This window comes from Sminthopsis crassicaudata, chromosome 2 (genome assembly GCF_048593235.1).
Source record: "Sminthopsis crassicaudata isolate SCR6 chromosome 2, ASM4859323v1, whole genome shotgun sequence".
NCBI lineage: Eukaryota > Metazoa > Chordata > Mammalia > Dasyuromorphia > Dasyuridae > Sminthopsis > Sminthopsis crassicaudata.
The window spans coordinates 531,731,276-531,753,772 of record NC_133618.1 but is presented as its reverse complement, the minus strand read 5'-3'; the positions used below and the strand labels follow the sequence as shown (position 1 = coordinate 531,753,772).

General features: G+C 34.9%; 1 protein-coding gene across 2 annotated transcripts in view; it reads left to right on the top strand.

Annotated features, from left to right (window-relative positions):
- Positions 1–22,497, top strand: part of MYO1E (myosin IE) — a 223,413-nt gene that overhangs the window by 24,302 nt on the left and 176,614 nt on the right. The window lies entirely within an intron of this gene.

The window sequence follows — 22,497 nt, the reverse complement described above, 5'->3', positions numbered from 1 at the left end:
TTTCCAGTTCTTGAACATCACAAAAAATTCTTTAAATATTTTTATATGGATCATGCTTTAATGTTTAATAATTCCTTCTTGATTAATTGATGATTTTTTTTTTTTTTGGTTAAAATTGTTTTTCTTATAGCCTCCTTCTCTGTCAATTTGTCCAATGTTTGATAACTAATGTCCTTAGGAATCCTCCATTTGACATTTCCCTTTGGTTCTGGGCTTTTCCTTTCAAATCTGCATATCTTGGATTTTTCTCAGCTTCTTTTTTATCACTTTCTCACTGCTGACATTTTTTTTTTTTTTCCTGAGGCTGGGATTAAGTGACTTGCCCAGGGTCACACAGCTAGGAAGTGTTAAGTGTCTTGAGACTAGATTTGAATTTGGGTCCTCCTGAATTCAAGGCTAGTGCTCTATCCACTGTGCCACCTAGGCAGACATTATCTTTAATGGATTCCTAGCTACTTTCAACTTATCCTGTTTCTTTTCCTCTGTAACTTGTAGTTTCTCTTTTAGTCTAGTTCTCAGCACAGTTCTTAACACATAATAAGTGCTTAATAAATGTCATTTAATTGATTGACTTATTGAACTCATTATTTGTCTTCAAAAAACAACAACAACAAACAATACTTAGGATTGTCTTCTCTTTATTGCTCTCCTAATCATTATTTGTAACCCCAAAGTCAGTACATGGACTATTTTTTTTGAAATCTTAGGAGCAAACTTCCTTATTACATGTCGCACAAGCCATTGGTTAGAAAGAGAAATTAATTTCCACCTAAGAATTACAAGAAGCACAGTATTTAATAGCACTTCTGCTCTTTAAAGAAAGATGCTAGGTATAATTCAGCATCTCTTCTATTAATTTCCTAGTAGCCACTGGGCTTGGGAATCAATAGTTTATTAGGCTATTGTCTAATAAACTACTAACTCCTCAATTTATGACATTCTAATCATGCTTTGCCCATTTTTAGGTTTGCAATAAGTGTGACTGGCTGACTCAAACAAATAGCCCCAGCAGGTCTAATGGGATGTGAAGGCATGATTTTATGTATGAATTATTTCATTATAAGGTGTGTATAGGGTCAAGGGATGAGTAAAAGTAGAAGAGGTCCTCTTTCAGTTTTGTCAAGAAAATCATTGTGACATCAGTAAAATATTAGCACTAGATTTGTGTTAGAAGAGTCCGAGTTCAAGTCCAAACCATGCTACTTATTACCTCTGTGGCTTTTTGGGTGTATCATTTCATATCTCTAAGGCTCAGAAAGGGACAAGCATAAGGAGAAGTCTGAAACTCATGGCATATAAGATTGAAGGAACTGAAGGTATTTGGCCTAGATGAGAGAAGACTTCAAGTATATATCAAGCAATAAGTATTTTTTAAAATACCTTCTATGTGCCAGACATATAGTAGAATACAAGTACAAAGAATTAATCCCTTCTCGTCAGAAATTGTATACTGTCTTTACAAGTATTTGAAAGGCTACCATTTGGAAGAGGAATTAACCTTTCTCTGATTGACTCCAGAATACAAAACTAGCCTCTGAACAATGGGTAGAAGTAGCAGGTGAAAATTTATATGTAAGAGGAAAAAAAAACCAATTATAGCTATCCAAGATTGCAGTGGGATGCCTCAGGAGATCAAGTGCTCTGTCTGTTTCTTCTTCTTCCTAGATATCCTGATTCTTCTGAATACTGGCCACCAACATGCTTTATTAATTATGCTGTCTTCCAGCTTGAACCGATCCCATCTAAGGAGCCCCCTTTCTGACTTATTTCCTAGCATAAAACCTATTGAATGATGATGGAGATAGTTGTTCATGATCAGGGATCGTTGGATCACTGGATAGTTTCCAAGTTCCTTTCAGTTCTGAGATTATGACTGTTTATTTTTGTCCTTTTTTTGATAGCACATATTACAGTGTTTGCAGATTTCACTTGTCTTCTCTAAAGTACCTTAGAGGTCTGAATCTTATACTCAAAAGATCTTACTTGACCTATATCTCTCCTTATCACGTGTCACTGGATTATGATATCACTTCCTTTCAAAGGGATGTAAAAATTCATTGTTGATTGTAAAACACTTGTAAATAAAAAAGGTCATTAAATACATAGCTAGCAGCAAATTCTATCTTCCATCACTTTATTTCTTATAGAAAATTTTCATTTCATTAATTTATACCCTTGGGTATAAATTTCTTAGTTAATGGGAAGATAAAATTAGCTATGTTTAACCACATCAGCCACATTATAGAAGGGAAATTTTAGGCAATGTGTTTAAGTGATTTGCTTTAGGATTTAAAGACCTTTATTTTTGAGCTTAGATTTTTACTTCTCCCTGAAATAAGTTTATAAGCAAGATGTTTTAGACTTTGGTAGGGTTTAAATATTCTTTTACATCTGTTGCCATAGACTAAGGCCCTATCTTTTGCCAAATGTGAAATTGTAGAACAAAATCAAGCATGTGCTTTACATTAGATTGAATTATATCTGTTAGAGGTACATGTGTGGAAAAATCCTGAGAGTTCACATTTGGCAGATATGTGCACTACAGGATAAAAGTACATATTCACCAATGTTTTTCTTTCTTTAAGGAATTCATACTGGGAACTCTTTATTGTGTTTCCTAGAACTTCAACCCTGTGGTAATGTCCTGCTGGGGTGTGTGTGTGTGTTTATATGTATATGTTCATATAGTGTTGTGACTACAAGTTTATCTTATTTTTAAAGATAATTGTAAATGGAAAAATGGGAAATATTTCTGATTCATTTCTTTTTTTAAAAAAATGATCATTTATTTCTTAAAACTTAAATTATAGGCTTGCTCAAAATAGTGATCCTGGGGGCAGCTAGGTGGCACAGTGGATAGAGCACCAGCCTTGAATTCAGGAGGACCCGAGTTCAAATGTGGTCTCAGACACTTAACACTTTCTATTTGTGTGACCCTGGGCAAGTCACTTAACCCTATCCTCAGGAAAAAAAAACAAAAACAAACAAAAAAATAAATAGTGATCCTCAAGGTATAACTTTTAAAAATCTCAGGTAATTCTAAGTAAGCCTGGTTATTGGAACTTTTTACGCTAAATAAAATGCATTTTCTCTTACATATTTAAAAGCACATAAATTAGCCTATGAATATAACTGTAGAATAGTCATTTAGTGAAACAAAAGTTCCATTATTCTTTTCTTTCTGTGATAGTGATGGTTAAGTCTGGAGTTGCCTATTTAAAAGATGGATCCAAGTTACCTTGAGTCCTGCCAAAATGATTCTCAAATGCTCCCAGATCTGAGGAACAACTTTGACAAAATTTAATATTCCTACACCAAATTGTGGTATCATTATGGCTTCTAACCTAATATTTTGGACATATTGGTAACATTTTCAAAGATTATTATGTTTGAAATTATTGATGTTGCCTTTGTTCGGGTTTATTGACCAATAAATTTTGGTATTTTGGTACAGTATAATTGATAAGACCACTTTCTGAGTAGAACTAAGTGTAGGATATAGAAAAGAAATCTGGGAATAGGACTAGTATGAATTCCATTTGAAGGATTTTTTTTTCCCCTTTAAAGATAATATTCCTTATCATGGTCATTATGGTTGGAACACAATTTAGACAACAGAAGCAGGTAAAATGCAAAAGGTAGTATTTTCTTTATCTGGAATCAAAAACTTTTTAACCTCATGAAATCACTTGTTCAATAATGAAATTTTTTTATTTCAAAATACATTTACATTCTTTTAAAAATTACTGTTTTTAACTTATATTGGATTACTTGCCATCTAAGGGAAGAGAAAGAAAGAGAAAAATTTGGAACATAAGATTTTGTAACTGTATGATATGTATACATATATTGTATTTAACATATATTTTAACATATTTAACATGTATTGGTCTGCCTGCCATCTAGGGGAGGGGGTGGGAGGAAGGAGGGGAAAAGTTGGAACAGAAGGTTTTGCAAGTGTCAATGCTGAAAAATTATCCATGCATATATCTTGTAAATAAAAAAAGCTATAATTTAAAAAAAAAATCATAAGATTTTGTAAGAATGAATGTTAAAAACTATCTTTCCATGTAATTTTAGTCATTAACAATGATAATATTAAAAGTAAGATATTTACAAATAACTTTAATGCACAGCATAATGTGAAAATAGAATATGAGTTGCAAATAAAGAATTGGATTAATTAAAAGGAAGAAGGGATCACTTCCAATTTAAGCTGTTCTTGAAAGGATGAGTTGAAATTGGACAGGGGACATTTAATGTTTGTTATTCTTATATTGTCAGATTTATTATAAACATAAGTTACTTTCTGCTTGTGGAGTATATTCAAACTCAATCTCTATGTCCATGTTTTCCTTCACTTTACGATTCATGAATATCAAAAGAAAATCCCAAAAGAACAGGATATATATGTTTATGTTATTAATTGGAGTACCGGTTGCAGTTTTAAGTAGCCTAACAGGAGAAAACAAATGAGCTCTTTACTTAAGATAAAACTTGAGGGGAGGAGAGGGAAGAATTAACATATTGGAAAATATAGGTGATATAAAACTGTATCCAAAAGATTTTGCTTTTTTTTTTTTTTTTTTTTAAGAAAAAACTCTTTGATACGAACTTTAAATGTGGAAGACTTGCCAATTTGCATCTGATCTTCACCAGTCCAAAGCCAAGAAATTTGGGGGCAAGATTATAGAAATAGCATAGAGCTTGGAATCCTGGTGTATATAGCAATTTCACAGTTATTGTACATGCTTAGTTCTTGCTAAAATATTCCATGTTTCATAGACAAAGAATCCTGAGATTAGAAGATAGCTGTAACCAATCTTGTTCGGATCCCTGCCAAACAGATAAATCTGCTGTCAAATGCTTGGGTTTCACCCTAAATCAGCATAGTTATCTTCGTGAATTCTGACTTCCAAGGAGTATCAAGCATTAAGATAATGAAATAAACCCATAAGTAATTTCTGATATCAGCATTTGATACTAGTAGAAGTCAATACTATACTGTTTTAAGAGAAATTCAGTTCCAATATTTTGATTTTTTTTTAAATTTTTTCAAGTCATACTTTTGCACCATCTTAAACCATGTGAAATATCTATTACAGCTAAGGAATTTGTTGTGGCTTTCTTTGATTATGGCCCTAAAGTCTGGAATATATATTATCTGTTCAGAGCAGATGGACCTACACTCAGAATAAAGAGGACTTATTTGTGAAATATTTGGTATTAATCAGTGTCATCTTAGAACATGTGTTGACAAGGATAAAATTTTAATTATGGAAGAAATATTTTATAGTTCTTTAAAATGCTGAAATTCAGTTCATTTTTCTTGTCTTGAAGTTTGGTGTGGTATTTTTTTTTCTCTATATGAATGGGGGGGTGTCTATGTGTTTAAGACACTTCCCTATTAATAAATTATTAATTGTCATTCCAATGTTTTTCGTGTTTGAAATACCAGTCCGCCCTGTCCATGGGGATTAGATCTCTGTCTATAATCCGCAAAGGATTCTAGAAAGTGGGAATAGTTGCGGCTTGCAGGAAGTTTGCTTGCCCAGGATTTGACAGCTGCCTGTTGCCAAATAGCAGATTCCATATCAAATCATGTGATTCCATGAACTTGGATGGAATAAGATTGTGGGAAAGTTTAGGGGCCAGGTTGTTTAGTTTTGTTTTGGTTTGGGGGGGGTTGTTGTTGTTATTGGCTTTTTTTTTTTTGCCCAACGATTTTAAAAGTGCCTGGAATATCCTTTAAAGTTTTCCTTGTAGCTCAATGAACTTTGAACATATTTCAAGATCTGTTTGACTTTGGTATTGATCTGGATGTGTTTACATGAGTGCTAGAAACATTTTCCCCATAATACATATCTGATTCGGTATTTAGATAATCAGTCAATATGGTAATCAAGTCAACAGACATTTATTAAGTGTCCACTATATGCCAGGTACTCTACTAAACACTGGAGATAGGCAAAAACCAGCCATTTTCAAAGAGCTCACACTAAGAATGGTACTGTAGTTGTAGGTAGAACACTGGCCCTTAGATCATTTCTGGTCCCCTTCTACTTATCCTCCTGTAATACTGGAAAGTTTCTTTTGTGTTTTTTTCTTCATTTCCTCTAGGTGTAGGGAAGTTTTAAGTAGCAACAGTAATCACTCTGTTCTGTCCTATTCCACAACAACAATATACAAGGATTGCAGTTTGTTTTTGAAGTCAGCATGACATGAGAGAGGCCTGGATGCTGAGCCCAAAATCCTTATTTCAGTTGTCAGCACTGCCACTTATTACCCATATGTCCTTTGGGCCTATCTCTTGACCCCTTTGCACTCTAATTCCTCATTAAGTAAAATGAGAGCTTTAGGTGAGGTGACCACTGTAGTCACAGCCTTAAAGTTTGTGAAACTAAATAGTAAAGTTCTCCAAGTTCTCTTTTTGTAAGTTAAAATATTTTAATTCTTGATCTCCCAGAAAGGGTTTTTTTTTTTTTTTAAACTTCCCAGGGAGCATACTCATGCATATTTGTGTAGAGCAATATCTATAAATGTCCAGATTAACTTTTTTTTTTTTTTTTCTGACGCTGGGGTTAAGTGACTTGCCCAGGGTCACACAGCTAGGAAGTGTTAAGTGTCTGAGATCATATTTGAACTCAGGTCCTCCTGAATTCAAGGCTGGTGTTCTATCCGCTGTGCCACCTAGCTGCCCCCAGATTAACTCTACCCAAGTGGAGAGACATTGTAGGTGATGAGTTATCTGCAAATTTCTACATACCTTCCATAGTGTTAGATGCAAATATATTTGTAAGTCTCTCTGACTAATTCTATGATTGGGTTTACATTTATGTTTATCCTGTAGTTGCCATTAAATTTTAAACTCCATGAGACCAGCAATAGAGTATATCTTCTAGTTCCTTGATAATCCATGTAGGCTTTATACTATGGATCTGCACATATTAGGTCCTCAGTAAATAGTGAATAATCTGATCATTTGAAGTAGACACGCCTTTCCACTTGAATCTAGGTAATCTAGCATTTGTCCATCTATCTCCATTCTACATCTGTCTGGTTCAATTCTATTGAACAAGATGAACCTCCTAGGTTAAGTTTATCACCTCTAATCTCATCACTGCTGGTTAACTCATGTCCTGATTGCCATTACCTCCATCAGCCTCCTTTCCCCTCTGATTAGAGAGCAAGAGGTTGGAGTATCAAACCCTCCTAAATATTATAGAGAGCAGAAACTGTAGTTTGGCTCACTCCATTCTGTATCTGTTGCTGTCAATTCCCACTCTACTATCCTCTGGTCTCCCTCACTTTCCCCCACCTTTTTGCTCCCTCCTTTTGTGCATTAGATCCTTTTGGGAAGGGGACTGTCTTTCTTTTTAGTGATTATATCCCTAGTATAGTACCTGGCACACAGTAGGCAGTTAATAAATATTTATTGGATTGGGTTGGAATAACTGATATTTAGTCTGTCTAGCTTTGCAGAGCACTATCTACCCGGATTCAGTGATAAAGCGCTAGGGAGTTCAAATACAGCCTCAGACACTGACTAGCTATGTGACTCTGGGCAAATCACTTAACTTGTATTTGTCTTAATCTTCTGGAGAAGGAAATGGCAAACACCTCCTGTATCTTTGCCACAAAAATCCCCATATGGGACCACAAAGATTTGGATACAACTGAACAACAATAGCAACAGAAACCAAAGGGAAAAACAAACCTTTCCTCCGGTGTCTTAGAGCCACATTCCTGGGATTATAGATTTAGTTGAGAGCCACATTCCTAAGATTATAGATTTAGTTCTTTAAGAAAACTTCGGTAAGGCCCATTTATTCAAATTCCCACATGTTTTATAATCAGAAAAGTGAGGCTTTAAAGAAGTTTGACTTTCTATGGCTCCAAGTCTAACACTCATTTTCCTACAAAGAAAGGAGATGAAAATGAAAATAGAGAATTGTTCTGCAGAAGATTTCTCCATAGGTTAATGATCTGAACTCTGAACCAGAGAATCTAGCTTGCCTTATCAGGTCATAAAGAAGATAACTTGGTTGCATTTTCTGTTAAGAAGCGTGTTACTTCACTTCCAGTTGATCAACGATGGACGGAAACAACTACACCCAGAGAAGGAACACTGGGAAGTGAATGTAAATTGTTAGCACTACTGTCTATCTACTCAGGTTACTTATACCTTTGGAATCTAATACTTAACATGCAACAAGAAAATTGGATTTACACACATATATTGTATCTCGGTTATAATGTAACACATGTAAAATGTATGGGATTGCCTGTCATCTAGGGGAGAGAGTAGAGGAGGGAGGGGAAAATTTGGAAAAATGAATACAAAGGATAATGTTATAAAAAAATTACTCATGCATATATACTGTCAAAAAATTTATAATTATAAAATAAAAAAAATTAAAAAAAAAAGAAGTGTGTTACTAGAACTGGAAGGGATCCTAGAAGTTAAATATTTCCACAAAGGAATGGAAAAGAATTTCTAATATTTTTTAATTCTCACTTTCAATTAAAACTCAGTTATAAAAACAATTGATGAAATATAGCAATGCATATCATCGATAGAAGAGAGTGTGCATAAAAGTTATTGATAGGATGATAGAATCATAAATTCACCATGAAAAAGTTCTTCAGAGGCTAAGCATTTTAAAGCCAACAATTTAGTTCATATTTCTTGTTGTGAGTGACATTGAAAAATATGCTGTGATTTAGAAAGCATGAGCCAATCTTCCAAGTCTGCCCAACGTTCTGTGTTCTGTGGTTGAATTTTCCAGAGGAAGAGAGAATCATTTGTGAATGAATAGAAATAAAACAGTAACTCTTACTTGTATAGAAAAAAAAAAAAAAGTTTATGGTTAGGAAGCCCTTGCCCGGCATGACTTAATTTGATCTCATTGAAAAGTACTGAGTTGTTTAGGTTATTTTTTTTTTCTTCCCATGAAATATTTGACCATTTAAAAGCAATGAAGTAAAAAGGATTGAGGAGGAAGCTAATATTTAAAGAACTCTGTACACTTGTGACCTTGAGCAAGCCTATGTAGAATCCTCCTGGGCCTCACATATGATCATCCATAAAATGAGAGGTTTAGACAATATAACTTTTAAAGTCTCTTTCAGTTCTGTATATGTAATCTTATGGCTCCTAAACCTATACCCCAACTTGTATAAACTGCGCTACTGCCTCTTACACTTGGGAGAAATGGTGTTTTTTCCTTGATCCTAAGGACTATCACCATCTCCCTATTTATTCAGGTACCCAGAAGAAAATGCTGAAATGCTATACCATTCATCTCAATGGGAAGGAAGATCATAAAAGAAATTCCATAAATAAATTATGCATATTTGTTTTTTTAAACTTCACATTAAGTTCACTTGGTGGCAAAGAATGCCATCAAGTTTGGTATCAGAAGTTTGGGGTATAAAACCTGCTCTACCATTAATTATCCATATAACCTTCAGTGAAGTATTTTACCTCACTTATAAAATGTGGCAATTATAAAATATATATATATTATAATATATATATATAATATAATATATATATATATATTATAAAATGAGATGACTCCAAAGGTCCTTTCCAGCATCTGTGGTCTTCTGGTAGAACTACAATAATTGGTATTGTCTCTCAAAAATTTGACTTCCAAATCTGAGAGTCAATTAACATCTATTAAATGATTTTCATAAACTTGACATTGTGCTAAGATAAAACATAGGATACAAAGAAAAGCAAACACAGTCCCTGCCCCTAAGGCAATGACTGATGGATAAATTAAGTTTGGAAGGCACTCATAGCTGTGGGAACTGGGGTAAGCCCCCTGGAAGAGAAGACAGAGCTGATTTTTTTTAAAAAAGAAATAAGCCTCGTTTGTAAGAATCTAAAGCATTCTCCAATTGATAAATGGTCAAAAGATATGAACAATTTTTAGATAAAAAAATAAAAACTATTTCTAATCATATGAGCTGCTCTAAATCATTATTGATCAGAGAAATGCAAATTAAGACAACTCTGTCTTACCACTCTCAGATTGGCTAAGATGACAGGAAAAGATAATGATGAATGTTGGAGGGATGTGGGAAAACTGGGACACTGATGCATTGTTGGTGGAGTTGTGAACTGATCCAATCATTCTGGAGAACAATTTGGAACTATGTTCAAAAAGTTATCAAACTGTACGTACCCTTTGATCCAGCAATATTTCTACTGGGCCTGTATCCCAAAGAGATCTTAAAGGAGGGAAAGGGACCCACCTATGCAGAAATGTTTGTGGCAGCCCTCTTTGTAGTGGCCAGAAACTGGAAACTGAGTGGATGCCCATCAATTGGAGAATGGCTGAATAAATTGTGAATATTATGGAATATTATTGTTCTGTAAGAAATGATCAGCAGGATGAATACAGAGAGGCTTGGAGAGACTTACATGAACTGATGCTGAGTGAAATGAGCAGAACCAAAAGATCCTTGTACACAGCAACAAGATTATACGATGATCAATCCTAACGGACATGGCTCTCTTCAACAGGGAGATGATTCAGGCCAGTTCCAATGATCTCATGATGAAGAGAGCCATCTACACCCAGAGAGAGAACCGTGGGAGCTAAGTGTGGTCACTACATAGCATTCTTGCTTGCATGTTTTCTTACTCATTTTTTTATCTGATTTCTCTTGTGCAGCAAGATAATTATATAAACATATTTATATATATTTTAACATGTTTAACATATATTGGATTGCTTGCCATCTAGGGGAGTGGGTAGGGGGAAGGGAAAAAAAGGCTATACAAGGATCAATGTTGTCAAATTATCCATGCACATGTTTTGAAATAAAAAACTTTAGGAAAAAAAAAAAGAAAGAAAATGAGGAGTCTAGCAGATAGCCAATGCAAAGGCACAGAGATAATAACTGGAGTCATTTCTACAATATTTTCAGCATTGTATTTATCCTCTGCAATAAAAAGGGAAAAGTTGAATTAGCTAAAATTTATTGTAATAGAACTTAAAAACAAAAAAGAAGACAATGGAGGACGAAGACATGTCAATTAGCAAGCCTTTCTTTAAAAAAAAACTTTGCTGAAAATTAATTAAAATGAACAGATTATAACTCATTTCTAATGGAAACATTTTGTAATTATATTTCCTTTACAAATGTTTTAATGAACTTAAACTACAGTGTTTGTTACCCCCAAACAGAATCCAGGTGCCTGAGGAGACAATTGGTACATTATAACATTGAGGTTCCATTCAGTGTATTATTTTTTCTTTTAAACAAGTATGTATAAACTTTAAAAAAATGATCCTTCTTACCACTCAATTTTTTTAAAGTTACAATGTTCAAAACAGTGTGTGTATATGTATATAGACAGCTTTCATGTGGTAAATGGCCTTATGTTACATTAATGTTATGGGAACCATTTAGTTCCTGTACCAGAACACAGACCATCCTATTGCTCACTAAGTGCCAAGTAGTCAGAAATGGTAGAGACAGGGAATGAGGGAATTATTTAAGTGATGTGTCTATCTCAAACTAAACATTAAAGGGATTAAGTCTGAGAATCTCCAAGAAATAATTAAAGCCTATAAACATAACTATAGGAACACTTTCAGGTGATAATATGTGTCCAAAGAATACAAGTAATAACTCCGCCAGAGTTGGTCTTTCACAGAAAATAATAAAATCTTAAAGATAAAATCAGCTTCAGTGATTCTATAATTCAGCTCCTTGTCTAATATAGAATTTCTCTACAGCAGCTCTAGATTGTGACTATTCACAATGTTTAAATATTTGTTGTCCTGAGGTGCTCTTTATTTCTCCCGCCAGTCAGTCATAAATTCATTCCATTTTGGGATAGGTCTGTTTGTTTTGTTGTGGTTGTTGTTGTAATTGTTGTCGTTGTTGGCTTGAGGCAGGAAATTGTATGCTTTGATTTTTGTGATTCTCAAACTATGGCCTTCACACTCCCAATTGAATAATCTTTTTAGAAATCCCTCAAAATATAGATCTCTTTCTTTTTAATAATAATTTCCCCACTTATATATAAAGACAATTTTTTAAACATTCATTTAAATTTTTTTTATTTTTTAGTTTATTGAATACAGCAAGCATTTTCATAATATAATTCATTAAAAAGATGATCACCTATGAAACTGCAAATCTGCTGTGCTCAATTTGCTATTTTTAAATATACAACAAAATTATGAAAAAATTTTTATTCCATCTTTCACTCCCATTAGATACAAATAGAGAACTATTTGTGTGGTAGGGGCATGTGTGTGTGTGTGTGTAAAATTATTCTGTACATCTATTTATCAGTTCTCTCTCTGAATGCAGATAGCTTCTTTCTTTATCTGTCCTTTGTAGGCATTTTTAAAACATTTTTGAATTCTAAACCTTCTCTCTCCCTCATCACTCCTCTCCTCAAGAGAGTCAGCAATTTGATATAAATGATATATGTTTAATTATGCAAAAACATATTATCACCTCTAAATTCATATCTACAATCTACATAGCCTGGCAAAACAGATTACAACAGAAACCATATCTGAAAATGAATGTCGCTTTTTGCATTTTAAGTTCATCATCTCCCTCAGGAAGTAAATGAAATGTTTCATCTTCATTCTTTTGGACTTTTAGTTTATCATGGTCTTGGGCCATGTTTGTAAGAAAGTTCCTCCTTACATTGAGTCCAACCTGTGCCTTCCTATAACTTGCATTCATTGGTGTCTACTCTTTGCCAGATTAAAAAGCATTTTGAGTTTCCTTAATTGTCCTGTATGAGCTTCCCATACCACTCAGCCACCATTCGGTTCTACACTGGATGCAATCCAGTTTGTTAATGGCTCTCTTAAAAGTTTTGGCACCCAGAACTGAATGGAATACTCCAGATGTGATTAGACTAATGAAATATTCAATGGGACTGTTGCTTCCCTTATAATAAATTTATAAAGTAAAGTTGCATTAGTTTTTGAGTTATAGTTATAGCATATTGTTGGTCTTTATTGAGCTTTGTACTAAACTGAAATCTTTAGGTATTCACATAATTTGGCATTAAATCAGGTTTCTTCTATCCTATACTTGAAGGGACTGATGTTTTCAACATAAATATAGGCCTTTACTATTAAATATTGCTGCTTTATTTGAGGCCCATTAATTCAGAGATATTTTTAGATCTTGCTTCCATCATCTGTTGTATTATCTGTCCCTCCCAATGCTGGGTCATTTGCAATTTTAATGTCAGAATACTACAGAATTTCAAAGTAGGGAAAGATCATTTTTTAGTTGAGATTATTTGAGAAGAGTTATACTTAATAGCCAAGTTGTATCTTGAAGAATGAGGAAGATTTTAATATTTGGAAATGGAGATGGAGAGAAGAGCTAGAATGAAGCTAAACAGTAAATATATGACATATAGAGTGGCTAGGGGATACAGTGTGGATGGAGTTCCTGGAGTCGGGTTTAAAGTTTAAATCTGTTTAATCAGTTATTTAGTAGCTATGTGACCCTGGACAAGTCACTTATTTTAGTTTCCTAAACTGTAAAAAATGAACTAGAGAAGGAAATAATACACCACTCTAGTGTCTTTTCCAAGAAATCCCTAAAGGGGTCAGACTTAGCTGAAATGATAGAACATTAAACAAGACTTAAGCTATGAACCATAACAATTAGACCAGCCTAAGTTTAGGTTTTAAAGGGGCTTAAAGGTTAAAGAATTTGGATGAGGTGAGGAATGAACTAATGTTAACTTCAAACATTTATTATCAGCCATCTACTTTCAATGCATCATGAGGTTGTTGGATGCAAAAGCAAAAATAATGCCTACTCTGTTTTCAGGGAGTTTTCATTCTATTACAAGATGCTACATACATGTTCATAGATTAATATGCAAATTGAAGAGAGATAGCACTAATTAGGGACAAAAGGGGAATCAGCAATGTCTTCAAAGTAGTAGGTTTTGTTCTGAACCAGGTAAAAAGACAGGATTCTGGAGAAATGCAATCCAGGTAAAGGAAATAGTTTTATGAAAATGTGCTGAATGGGAGCAAGGGATCAAATGTCAAATTGAAATGGAGCTTCTGTTAGGACACTAGTAGGCTTAGGGCAAGAGATACTTCTGTGTATCATACTCTGTCAGGTAACCAGATGTTTAAACCGACATAAAACACTTGTATTGACTTTTATTCATTTAAGTCAGTTAGTTCCAAACCAGCATGATTCAGTGGTCAACTGGTGCAAAATCAGCACTGCATTTGGAGATAGAGCAACTGAGTTGAATCCTACTTTCTTCTACCCAGGACCTTTTGTGTGGTTTAGTCAACAAGCAGATTATTTCATCTCTCTGTCTGTTTCTTTATCTGGAAAATAAGTGGGTTGGATTTGTCCCTTCCAGATCTAGCCATATGAAAATGAGATGTCTAGTCACCTCCAGTAGCTTGTACTTTTTGCATTATTAAAATGAGAGTGCCTTTCCTGGCCCTTTCCTGCTTTGTGAAGATTCTTGGATCATTGCTACATATCATGTTCTTTTGTTCTTTGATCCTATTTGATAGTTGTGATGTCAGTTTGGGATTTGTCAAAAACATTTTATTTGACCCTAAGATTCAAGTTTATAATTGTTCTTTACAAACGCCCCACTCATTTCCCTCTTTCTAAGTCTCTTTAGAAAAGGGCTTCTTAACTTTAAAAATAAATAATCTGATTAAAAAATATTGTTTCAATATAATTGGTTTGCCTTATAATCTTATGTATTATTGTCATATCTGACTCTTCATGACTCCATTTAGGATTTTCTTGGCAGAAATGCTGGAGTAGTTTGCTACTTTCTCCTCTAGCTCATTTTACAGATAAGAAAACTGAGACCAGCAAGGTTAGTTGAATTGTCCCAGGTCATACAGCAAGTATCTGAGGCCAGATTTGAACTCATGAAGATTTTTCCTGATTCTAGGCTCAGCATTCTATCCACTGCACTAAGCTAAGTAGCTGCCCCAATCTTAGGTAATTTGTTTTTAAAAGGAATATTCTACATATCTTTATGTCAACACACTATTAATAAAAAAATTATACAATATTGAAAAATATGCAATATTGATAATGATTTATTTTAAAGTCAATGTGGCACAATAGATAGGGCCCTCAGAAAAACCTGAGTTCAAAGTTGGGTTTAGACATTAACGGTGTGGCCCTGGGCAAGTCTGACTGCCTTCATTTCCTCAACTGTAAAAAAGAACAAATAATAATAGCACCTACATGCTATTAGGTAATAGCATGTGAAGATCAAATAAGATGATAATATTTGTAAAGTCCCTCTCACAGTATTTGGCACATAGGAAGCACTTAATAAATGCTGGGTTTCCTTCCTTCTATCTGTGACATTAAAAAAAATGATTTAAAAATTAATATTTTGGGGCAGCATGGCATAGTGGACCGGCACAATCTTGGAATCAAGAAAATCTTACTTCAGATACTCACTAGCTATGTGACCTTGGGCATCTAGCTTCCCCATACCTTACTTTCCTCATTTGTAAAATAAAAAGTCAGACTCCAGCTCCAAATCTATAATATTATAATGTTTTTCCCCCTGTTCTCAAGTAGGCAGCAAATTTTTAGGAAGATATTTAAGCCAAGTTACTTCTGGGCTGCTGCTATTTGACTTTTCTGTTTATAGAATCATAAAGAGACCACTTTTGGCATTCTAAGAGAACTCTTTCTAACTTCTTCCTTCAGAGAAATTTGGCTTTAATGCTAGCCTCTTTCATTTGTTTTGTCCAAATTATAGAACTATATCACACCATTCAGTGATGATGAAAAGCCACCAATAATGGGACCTGAAAATCTTGCCCCAAAAGGAAATCATGTAGATACCTCATAAAGTAGTTTATGTAAGCAGAAGGCCAGGTGTTCATGTGTGGATGGATTCAAGTCATTTGAATTTTACCTTACTTCCTGCTGAAGATTATTGTCCGTAGTCTGTACAAGATGGGACAAGAAATGAAGCAAAGAGCATAAACCATGAAGAAAGATGCAAAAACTAGAAAATTTGCTTTCCTTTCTACTATTTACCATTCCTTTTCTTCCTTTCTTCTAGTCTCTCTCTGAGAGACGAAGCTTGGCTACCAATTCTTTTGGCTGCCTTTGGCATAAAATAATTAGCATTTTGGCCTTCTGTCTGGAGAGCAAATCCTACTCTTTCCTTTGTATGTAATTAGGTGCCATTGTGAGCCCTTTCCAAAAGGGGTGAAAAAAATGGCACCCACTCCCCTGACATGAAGTTTTATTCCAGCCAAGTAGACTTTGGCAAGAATCCAGCCTGCAATGGACTTGGCTTCATATTCAAATAACAAAGGACTTTTGACTGTTTTTAGGACTTTTTGACTGTCCATGAGGGCCTAGAGGCTAAATTCTTAAGATAGTGTCAACTTGTTGGGCTTCAGTAGGAAGAAGTGCTTGTATATTTCACTATTTTTCTATTTCTTCTTATTTTGGACTTGTTTGTTCTCCTCTGGTCTTTCATTGTCTTTGAAATCAATAAGAATGAACCTGATAGCCTTATGTACACAATTCAGCATACTCCTTAGAGAGTTCTCTGTCCTAAAAAAACCGAAATATACTTTCACCAAGGTATCTAAGTTACTTGATGGACAGGATTTGAAAAGCATCAATTGTCTGATTGAAAGTATGTGAATATAGATAGCTGCATTCCCAGGGTAAGACTTCTGGGCCTTTTTCTACTTTTTTAGCCAGTCTTTTAGTTGAAGACCTTGTGTGGGACAGTATCGACCACAAAAATGATCAGAGACTCTGAGTAAGAAAAAGCAAAAAGGGGTCTAATTATGATCTCATGAGAAGGCATCTCCCATCTGACAAGGTTTTTGTCAACAAAAGAAGCTCAAAACTGCAAAACACAAAATTAAATAGCCTGAACTCAGAAGTCCTCATCCCCCTAGCCTGGCCTTTTCTCCCATTGTTTAGGGATGTCCCGGGTTACCTTCTAATCCCTGAAATCTATCTCAGAAACAAAAGAGAACAAGTCTATAATAATAAAAAGCTCAATTTAAATTTCCCTAGAGATGTGCTATACAAGCAGATATCCTCAGATAAGAGAATTCAAAGCCACCATTACCTTTAAAAGAAGTACTTAAATGCTAACCAAGAGGTAGTGAGAAACAGGAGGGGAAAAAAAACACCTGTAACTTTTTAGCTATAGCTCTATTTGTTATTATAAAATCTCAAGTCACAATTAAGGTATAATTTAAGGCTATATTCCCATGAGAGTGTCTTCACTCAGTTTATTTTAACAAAGAAAACATATATGAGATAAATATTTTCTTAAAAGATAAGCTTTTCAAGGCCAGAAGCTTCTTTTGGGATTGGTTTATAAAGTAATACCAAAAAAGGCCTTTCTCCTACGGATGAAATCTTTTAAGTTGAGATTTCACTAATTGAGAATTTGAGATCACAGACAGACAGACAGACAATGGTCTCAGGTTTTATCTTTCATTCTCTCTAAAGAAAAGGCTTTCTAAGAAAATGAATAATTCAGATGATTTGGGGAGCAGGAAGAAGAGTTCTGAAGGACTAATTTCATTTATTTCTTGCCTGGATACAGGCGTAGTTCCCTGTCATAAAATTTAGAACTGAGACACATGAGATGCCATATATTCCAAAACCCTTATTTTATAGGCAAGGAAATACAAGCCTGGAAAGGTAACTTGCCCACAATCACACAGGTTACCCAATGGCAGAGCCAGAATTCAAACGTAAGTCTTTTGATGACAAATCCAACAAAATTTACGGAAGAATCTTAGCTTTTCAAAAAACCATCTGTTAATTTACTTTTCCCTTATATGCCCCAGTGACACAAGGCAGACTAGGTATTTATTATTAGCCTTTTTTTACAGATGGGGTTTTTGAGGCACAAAGAGCACAAATAACATTTTTTAAGGTCCTACAGTTAGTGAGGGCAAAATCTGCCTTAGATCTAACTCAGGCCTCCCCCAAAGTCAATCTTGTTTTTGTTCTTCTACAACAATAATCAGCTTTCAAAATGGTGCTTAGTATCCACAGTGGGAAAGTTAAACTTTATGGACATACTTGGGATCTAGCCATTCATGGTTGTGTGTGTGTGTGTGTGTGTGTGTGTGTGTGTGTGTCTATGTGTATGTTGGCTGTAGTTGAGCTGGCAGGAGGATGCTCTGTCTGATTCCTGGGGCATAGCAAGTTGAACTGCTCTGGTTGGTCTGGGTGTAACCTAGCTATTATGGCTTCTCCTGGGTTTTTAATACACAAGAACAATTAAGCCAGTGGCATAATTTAGTGTGGGACAGAGAGTCTCAAGCCCAAAATACTTTCCTTGCTTCCCACTTTTAGAATTTGTAACAATTCCCTCTCCACCCACCTCCTCTCTGGACATAAACACAAGAGGATTTTTTATTCCTTTGGCTTAAAAAAAAATCTTATTGCAAATAGGGCAAGACTGACAGTTCTAGCTTGGTTCAGTAGTATAGAGGGCAAGTACAGTATACACAACTCTAAAGTCAGGGCCAAGGACTAATCAAACCTTTACCATCCCCTAGCCAAGTTTCTACACTCAGTATAGGTTTAAATAAATATTGGTAATAAATACTTAATTTCTTAATAAATATTTAAATAAGTATAATGAAATAAATTATTCTTTCCTGTAATGATAGTAGGGACTCTTTAAGGCCTTTAAATATATATATTAGATCTTAGTTAACTACTGCTTTTATTTTTTTTCCCAAAACATGCTTAGACAATTCTTCATTAGCTCTTGCAAAACCCTGTGTTCCAATTTCCCCCCCCCCTTTCCCCACTCCCTCCCCTAGATGGCAAGTAGTCCAATATATGTTAAACATTGTAGAATTATATGTTAAATTCAATATGTGTATACATATTTATACAATTATTGTGCCACACAAGAGAATAAGTGAAGCAAAATAAAATGCAAGCAAACAACCACAGAAAGAGTGAAAACGCTATGCTATGGTCCACGCTCAATTCCCACAATCCTGTCTCTGAGTGTAGATGGCTCTCTTCATTACTGGACAATTGAAACTGGTTTGAATCATCTCATTGTTTGAAAAGAGCCATGTCCATCAGAATTGATCATTGTATAGTCTTATTTTTGTTGTGTATAATGAATGATCTCCTGGTTCTGCTCATTTAGCATCAATTCATGTCAGTCTCTCCAGGCATCTCTGAAATCATCCTGTTGGTCATTTCTTCAGAACAATAATATTCCGTAACTTATTCAGCCATTCTCCAGTTGATGGGCATCCACTCAGTTTCCAGTTCCTTCTAGTTTCACTACAAAAAGAGCTGCTACAAATACTTTTGCACACATAGGTCTTTTCCCTTTTTTATGATCTCTTTGGGATAAGGCCCCAGCCTTATTGGCCCCATTGGTGGATCAAAGGGTATACACAGTTTTATAGCACCTTAGGGCATAGTCCCAAATTGCTCTCCGGAATGGTTGGATCAGTTCATAACTCCATCAAAAAAAATTTTTTTCCTCTATTGCTTCCCTTCTAATCTTGTCTAAATTGGTTTTGTTTGTACACAAATTTTTAACTTAATATAATCAAAATTATTGATTTCACATTCTTTAATGTATTCTTTGGACACAGATTCCTTCACAGATCTGAGAGGTAGACTGTTTTTTAATTCTTCTAATATCACTCTTTGTGTCTAAATCATGAGCCCTTTTTACACCTTATCTTGGTATGAGGTGTTAGGTGTGAGAAAATGCCATACTCATTTCTAATTTTCTCAATAATTTTTGTTAAATAATAAGTTCTTATCTCAGAAGATAGATTACTATAGTCCTTGACTATTGTGTCTTGTGGACCTAACCTATTCCACTGCTCAGCTTCTCTATTTCTTAGTCAGTACCAGATGGTCTTGATGCCCACTTTATAATATAATTTTAGATTATTATTTTAGATTTAGATTTTAGATGTTAGTCCACCTTCATTTGCTATTTTTTTTTTCCCCATTAATAAGAGATAACATTTGTAAGTCTCTTAGAACAGTGCCTGGCATTTATTGGGTACCTAATAAATGCTGATTCCTTTCCTTTCCCTGCATATTGATAGCTATCAGGGCCCTGGGTAAGTCATTTTCTCTTAGTCCCAGTTTTCTCATAACACAAGAATAATAATTCTACTATTACAAAATGACAGAATGAGAATTGCTAATTACATACACTTACTAAGTGCTGGGTATATACCAATAGAAAAATCAAGACATTCCTGCCCCTTCTAAAAGAAGGTAATAATTTCTTCAGTGATTGCCTTGATATCCACACCAGAGAACATGCATTGGAGGAACTTCCACTCTGGGGCCCTACATTCCTGATTATTAACCACTTTTGGGAAAGTCCAAGTCAGGACTTTGCTTCACTTCTTCCTCTCACTTCTACAGCCTCCTTCCACATCAAAGACTGTTCTAAAACAAATTTTGCCCTGTAGCCCACTTTCCTCACTGGTGACTGACTTTTCCTTACCAATCCTTCCTTTTAATTCTAGAACTTTTGAAACTTGATTAAATCAATTCTGTCATTGTCCCATCTGGATGGGATATCTGGTCCCCTATGTCCCCATTCATCCTTAAGTGCTTTGCTCCTCCCTAGCCATAACTTATCTGTTGTTTTCTCTATAAGCCCTCTCTCACTTAAATCCAACTCACTTGAATGTCCTTGGATCCTGCTGTTACGGTTTTCTTCAAACAGCAATAATAACACAGTGGATGTAAATTCCTTGAAGTCTGGGACTCTCTTTGCTTTTTACATTAAAATCCTTGTAATTAAATGCTTGCCATTTAGCTCAGAGCTTGGCACATTACAACTCCTTAATAAATAAACAAGGTGGTTTTTTTTGTTTGTTTTTTTTGTTTTTGTTTTTCATATAATCAATTCTAATAGGAGGAGATAATACATAGCTGAGTTACTTGTAGCCTTGGAAAATGTTTTTTCTAATTTGGCAATTCACAGAGATGAGCAGGAGAACTGTTGAGGAGCCCATTGATACATTTCCAAATAATGATAGTATTGAATTTATTTCTGTTGCTGTTTAGTTGAAACTCCCATTTGGGGTTTTGTTGGCAAACATTCTGTAGTAGTTTGCAGTTTCCTGCTCCAACTCATTTTATAGTTGAGGAAACTGAGGTAAAAAGTTAAGTGACTTGGTCATATAACTAGTATGTCTGAGACTGTATTTGAACTTGGGAAAATAAGTCTTCCTGATTCTAGACACAGCATTCTATCCATGGTGCCACCTAAGCTGCCCCACTGATTTTTTTTTTTTTTTTTTTTTTTTTTTAGTTCCCAGAAAAAAAAAAAAAAGATGGAAGGGTATAAGGAGGTTGGGGATAGGATGGATACTTAGAGAATGACTAGGCTAGTCAACTGGATGGTATAGGAATAGTGGTTTGGGGCTGCCTGTGTAAATGCCTGCCACTTTCTCACCAATCAAGACAGCTCTAAAAATGAGTGAATTAAATGTTCTACATTCCCAACCCTTCCCTTAAATCTGGTCTTTGAGTTCCCAGAGATAACAGAGTGAAGCAGCTGAGCACATGGCAAGAGGATGGGTGATGTGGGTGGTTAGATGGGATGTGAAATCAAGCACGGTATGGTCCAGAGGGGTTATGGTGAAGGAAGTAGGTAAACTACCAAGAATTATATGTGGAAGCCTAGAAGAAGCAGAAGTAGAATTCGGATCATCTGACACCAAAATCCTATATATATATATATATATATTCTTTTTTATAATCAAAAACATTTAAAAAAAACTAGCCTATGAATTTAAAAGTTTCTCTAATTCAGACTGCTAGGTCTTCTGCCCCTTCTCCCAGTTAGTTTGATTTATAAAGAAATCCACTACTTTAATAGAATTTGAAAGAGAAGACGTGAGAGAGGGTACCCAAGGCTAGAGCAGATCTCCCATCTAGGGCACAGATGTTTAAAGGAAAGGTAGGCACTCCTTCATTATCCCTGAGGGCTTCTGGGAGCTAAGCCGAGATGTGCTCAGCTTACACAGGCAGACAAGATCACAGAACCTGAGATGGGAGGGTTGCATCTCAAGGTGACTCTCACACATTCTTAATAAAGTTAAGAGATCTGGGCATAAAGGAGAAGGTCACACCAACTGGCAGCCAGATCTATTTTTGCAGTCATTTCTAGGTTTGGTACTGAATCATTTGGAAGTAATCTTTAAATCTAGTGTAAAGGTGGTGATTGATTGATTAATCAATCACTTATTAAATTATCAGTTTGCCAGACATTATTAGGCTGTTCTTCAATTCAGAAGAGAAACTCAGTTGTTGTTGTTGTTGTTGTTGTTGTTGTTGTTGTTGTTGTTGTTGTTGTTTTTTGTTGTTGTTCCTTTATCTCATCTCAGTTGTTGTGCATCCTTCATTTTCTTTTCTTTTTTCTTTTTTTTTTTTTGGTGAAGCATCAGGGCTAAGTGACTT